We start from the raw sequence: 6000 nt of genomic DNA on the forward strand, positions 1-6000 counted from the left end.
TGTATTGTGGAGTTGAATTAATATTGAAAGCATGAAACAGTAAGAATGATGTAATGTGGAGTCTAAAACATCAAGGTAATTAAAATGTAAGACTTAGCAGCATATGCTTTTGGAAGTAGGTAACTGGAGTTAAATGATTCTCAGGCCTTTCCTTCAAGAGGAAGGGAAATAAAGAAATTAATGAGAATTTGGCCTTCTGTCTTGGAAGACTGGGTGCCTAACAGGTCAATTTCTTCTACAATTAACAGTTTTCAAATTTGAAAAACAAATCAATGACACTAAAATCTAACATAGAACTCTAGAGGTTGAACAGTGGTCATAGACGTTGGATTGGAGTAGAAACCTGTAGCAAGTGACTGGCATATAATGAGTTCCCTGGATTTTGTGAGTTTTCCCTAAGAGTGGCCACAGGCATTGCCTTGAAAGCAAAAACAAATGCAAATCTGTGATAGAGAACCCAGTCCTTCTGGCCAAAGGTACTCATCAAGGAAGATCAAACAACCCAGGCTACCAGAGAATAAAGGAAGGTACTCAGAAAGCTGAGGCACAGAGAAGTTGAACCCCAAGTCTCATGGTTTAACTCAGCCTGTCACTGGCTGACTATTGAACCTGTTGTGTATGACAAACTGAAAATAGTGTACATCCAAAGATTTAAGAATTGATCTGATACTTTGGGAGGCCGAGACGGGCAGATCACGAGGTCAGGAGATCGAGACCATCCTGGCTAACCCGGTGAAACCCCGTCTCTACTAAAAAAAAAAATACAAAAAATTAGCCGGGCGAGGTGGCGGCGCCTGTAGTCCCAACTACTGGGGAGGCTGAGGCAGGAGAATGGCGTGAACCCGGGAGGCGGAGCTTGCAGTGAGCTGAGATCCGGCCACTGCACTCCAGGCTGGGCGACAGAGCCAGACTCCATCTCAAAAAAAAAAAAAAAAAAGAATTGATCTGATATCTGAGCCACCACCCACCACAGGTGTGAGAATTGATAATATGATTCTAAGTGAATTGCCTCCTAAAACAAAACAATAGTCCTTAAAACAATGTAATACAATAGAGTCTATAAAACATAACATTCACAACTTCCAGGAGACAATCTAAAATTACTCATATGTGTGTGTGAGAAAAATGTGGCTTTATTGCAAAGAAAAAGGCAAACAACAGATGACAAATTAGAGATAACCCAGATGTTAAAATTACATAAAGCATAGTGGAGGGTGTGTGGATAAGTGAACTTACTTATATGCAAGGTTTCTACATATTAATACTCTAAGTAGACTGAGAAAAATAGAGTGCACATAGTAATCCCTGGAGCAACCACTTGAAAAGAAAAAGCAAATAGATATAGTTAAAAAGCTAAATTCTAAAACACTACAAATAAAAGAAGACAAGAATGGGGAAAGAAAGAGGGAGAAATGTTATACACAGTGAACAAATAATAGAATGGTAGACCTGAATTTAATGTAATCAATAATGCCATTAAATATTGATTAAAAACACTCTAATTAAAAGGCAGAGATTATTAGAAATAAAGGAAGATGTAATTATATTCTATCACAAAGAGAAGCACATTAATATAAACAAGTTAAAAGTAATTGTTAGAAAAAGATATATCATGTAATAAGAAAATGTAAGCATAAGAAAACTAGTGAAACTATATTAATGTCAGATAAAATAGACTTGAAGACAAAGTATTATTAACATATAAGTATTGATAATATAAAGAGTATTATTTTATAATGTTGAGAGGTGAATCGATTTGGAACATATAATAATCATGAATATGTATACACCTACACCTAATAATAGAACCTTAAAACATATAAAGCAAAACAGGATTAAAGGAAGAAATAAATAATTGGATGATCATTTAAAAATTTCTCCCTGTCTTAGAAACTAATATACATATATACATACATATATTTGTTGTTGTTGTTGTTGTTTGTTTGTTTTATCAGAGAAGCTTGGAGAATTGCCAAGATTGCTGACTAGATGTACCAGGAGAAATATCACCCACTGAGAGACCGGGACATTGGAAAGACTATAACACACCTCTGAGCAGATCTTCTGATGGAAGACATTAAGAGTGGATGCAGAGAAGATGCAGATGCTGGGCTGAAGAGAGAGGAAGCTGGGAACCCTGCATATTGTGGCTGAGCCTCAGGACTTGTACCTGACCCTCAGAGACTCCCGGGGAAAGGGTGAGTTTACTGGTGAGGAGTGACCCACTCTCACCATGGACCCATTCTGGTAGGTCCCCCAACCTCTATGGGCATTTGAGATGGTAGGAAAAGCTGCTAAGAGAGGTCACATGGGCAGGACTCCAGCCTGTGCAGAGCCCAGAGTGGTGCGAGAACAGCCGCAGTGAAGCACAGCCAAGGACGTCTATCCTCCAAGGCTCACTATGCTTCTCCAGGATACTTTAGCCTCAATATGACTGTTAGAGCTAGACAAAGCAGGGAAGTCTTGCTCATGGGATGAGGCCTGATGCCTGATCTGATACTGTCTTGCCTGCTGGCCTCTCTTGGGGAGCCAGTCTGGTCATGCTTGCTTGAAATGCAACCTTGGACACCCAACAGGGGTGCTTCTAGGAACCCTCATCATAGCTCCTTCAATGGCAGACTGTGCCTGATTATCAGAGAACTCCACCAGACCAGGCCCCACTTACATGAACCAGCTCACCCACAGCCTCACCCCATCACAGCCCTCCCATAATGCTTTACTGACATGCATTTGCTCATGGCCATCCTCCATCGCTGTGCTTGTATGAGTCCACCCTGTTGCTTCCCCATGCCATTAACATGCAGGTTCTGTGCACAGATGCTGGCAACACTGCTCCCCTCTGACCCCCACCACCACCACCAGCAATGCAGCCAGTGTGAATGCACACATGGACACAAGCAACTCCATCTCTGCTAGTGTACTGCCCTTGCTGTGCTGTCATCACTGGCATAAATATGTGCAAGAACACCACCTCCCTGCTCCCACAGTCGCCCTGCCCAAGTCAACGTGTGTGCACCCTGCCACATTGCTGTGACTGCTGGCATGCATGAGCCAGCATGGATCCCACTGCCACCACTCCAGTGACATGCTTTGGCCAGCACCCCTCCCCATCAGAGTGTGGTGGCCAGAGGACAAGAACAGCTCAACCTCTCCAGTGCAGCAGCTTCCTAACCTTGAGGGGCCAGAGAACAAGGCCAGGGGCCCAGTACCAGGCCCCAAGAGTTAAAACATGCAGCCCAGCAGTGTCGAGTGAGCCTTGGCTTTTTAAAATCTTCCAGAAATGAAGCCAGTTGACTGAACCCATCATATGCCACAATCAAACTCCCAGGGCATCAAAGAAGATAAAAGCCAAAATCTCCATCCAAAGGACAGTAATATCAAAGGTAAGAAAGAACCAGTGCAAAAACTCTGGCAACTCAAAAACCCAGCATGTCTTTTTACCTCCAAATGATCACTCCAGTTCTTCAGTGATGGTTCTTAACTAGGCTGAAAAGACAGAAATGACAGATATAGACTTCAGAATATGGATAGGAATGAAGATGATCAAGATCTGGGAGAAAACTGAAACCCAATCCTATGAAACTAAGGAATACAATAATGCAATACAGGAGCTGAAAGATGAAATGGTCTTTTAAGAAAGAACCAAACTGATGTGATAGAGTGACAGAGCTGAAAATCTCACTTTGAGAATTTCACAATACAATTGCAAGTATTAACAGCAGGGTAGACCATGCTGAGGAAAGACTCTCAGAGCTTGAAGACCAGTTCTCCAAAGTAACTCGGTCCGGCAAAAAGAAAGAAAAAAGGATATTAAAAGAATAAACAAAACCTCCAAGAAACATGAGATTATGTAAAGAGACCAAATCTCTGATGCATTGGCATCCTTGAAAGTGAGGGAGAGAGAGCAAGCAATTTGGAAAGCATATTTCAAGATAATGTCAATGAAAAATTACTCAACCTCACTAGAGAGTCCAATATTCAAATCCAGGAAATGAAGAGAACCCCTGCAAGATATTATACAAGACGATCATTGCCAAGACAGAGTCACCTGATTCTCCAAGGTTGAAATGAAAGAAAAAATGTTAAAGGCAGCTAAAGAGAAGGGACAGGTTGCTTACAAAGACAACCCCATCAAGCTAATAGCAGACCTTTCAGCAGAAATCCTACAAGGCAGAAGAGATTGAGAGCTTAGATTCAGTATTTTTAAAGAAAATAAAATCCAAATAAGAATTTCTTATTCTGCCAAACTAAGCTTCATAAGCAAAGGAGAAATAAGATCCTTTTCAGATAAGCAAATAATAAAAGAATTACCATCAGATATGCCTTATATGAGGTTGTGAAGGGAGTATTAAATGTGTACGGAAAGATCATTACCAGCAACCACAAAAACACACAAGTACATAGACCATTGATACTGTAAAGCAACTACACAATCAAGTCTGTATAATACCAGCTAAAAACAAGATGACAGGATTAAATCTGCATGTATCAATATTAACCTTAAATGGCAATGGGCTAAATGCATCGCAAGCTGGATAAAGAAGCAAAATTCATTGGTGTGTTGTCTTCAAGGCATCCATCTCACATGCAATAACATGGATAGGCTCAAAATAAAGGGATGGAGAAAATCAACCAAGCAAATGGGAAACATGCAACCATAAAAAAAAAAAAAAAAGTATTCATGTCCTCTGTGGTGACATGGTTGGAGCTGGAGGTCATAATCCTGAGCAAACTGATCAGGACAGAAAACCAAATACTGCATGTTGTCACTTATAAGTGGAAGCTAAACATTGAATACACATAGACACAAAGAAGAAAATAACAGACACTGAGATCTACTTGAGGGTGGAGAATGGGAGGAGAGTGAGGACTGAAAAACTATCTATTGGGCACTAAGCTTATTATTTTTTGGTGAAAAAATAATCCATGTACCAAATCCCTGTAACATGCAATTTACCTATAGACTAAACCTGTGCATGTATCTCTGAACCTAAAATGAAAGTCCCAAAAGAAAAAAAAAAAAAGAAACTATACAAAACATATTTGTAGAAAAAATGAGTAAAGGGAATTCAGTGTTTAATTTTTTGATGATTGTTATTAAAATTATGTAAATCTATGTAATTTGAGTAGACATTTTGCCAAATGTGGTTTCAGTGAGGACCTTTAATATCATGGTATTTTTGTTTTCATCTTATGGGATCTTTTTGAGTAATAAAAATAATATTTTCAAACAACTACAAAAATATATTAGTAAACCTTATAGGATCTAAACAACACTATTAGCTATCTTGAGCTAGTTGATATTTGTAAAACAAGAATCCACCAACTCCAGAATATACTTTTCCACCCTAAATACACATAGTATATTCACCAAAATAGACCAGGAACTTGAGTCAGGAATGAGATAGATGTCGTGACTTGATGTTTAAGAAGAATCTATTACCATCAAGCAATCGCTTTGCAAATTGATAAAACCTATATTTACATTTTGAAATATTTCCTAATATATTAAATTGTTGTTAGAAAAGTGAATTAAATATGATTAAAGTGCCACAGCAAGACCTGTAATCATAACTGTCTTTTTTTTTTAATTTTCACATACAACCTCATTGCTTAGTTAGCAAAAATATCAAATTCTAAATTTGGAAAATAAATAATATAGAATCCATTTTGGGAGCATTTTGAAACAGCACTATCTCTGTGATCATAAGGAAGTTTATGTATCTTGACATCTAAGAAATACATAATTCTATTTTAAACTTTCTCCTGTTCTCAGCACTTTTAGCCTTGAATGATACGCCCTTGGCAATTTTTATTTTGTGATCACAAAACTTACTGCTTTAACTTCATGTTTCAAAGTATGATTTGGAGGGAAAATTAACCCTGTTCAAAAACTACTCTCTTTTCATAGTCACTGACACTATCCCTTTAACATTTCCTAAAGGTCATTGCTCAGATTTCAATATCATGTTGCTAATTTTTCTTTTCACTATCAGGGGA

General features: G+C 38.6%; 1 long non-coding RNA gene across 2 annotated transcripts in view; it reads left to right on the forward strand.

Moving 5' to 3' along the window:
• The window catches only part of LOC103882172, a 62600-nt gene extending 57931 nt beyond the window's left edge, over nt 1-4669 (forward strand). The window contains exons 5-6 of one of the 2 annotated variants that reach the window (XR_001899923.3): nt 1956-2198; nt 3279-4669. This is a non-coding gene — a long non-coding RNA (uncharacterized LOC103882172). Of the gene's footprint in view, nt 1-1955 lie in introns of both variants that reach the window. The other variant, XR_643910.4, reaches the window with a different exon arrangement.
• The last annotated feature ends 1331 nt before the right edge of the window (nt 4670-6000 follow it).

The sequence above is a fragment of the Papio anubis genome, chromosome 2 (genome assembly GCF_008728515.1).
Source record: "Papio anubis isolate 15944 chromosome 2, Panubis1.0, whole genome shotgun sequence".
Taxonomy (NCBI): Eukaryota; Metazoa; Chordata; class Mammalia; order Primates; family Cercopithecidae; genus Papio; species Papio anubis.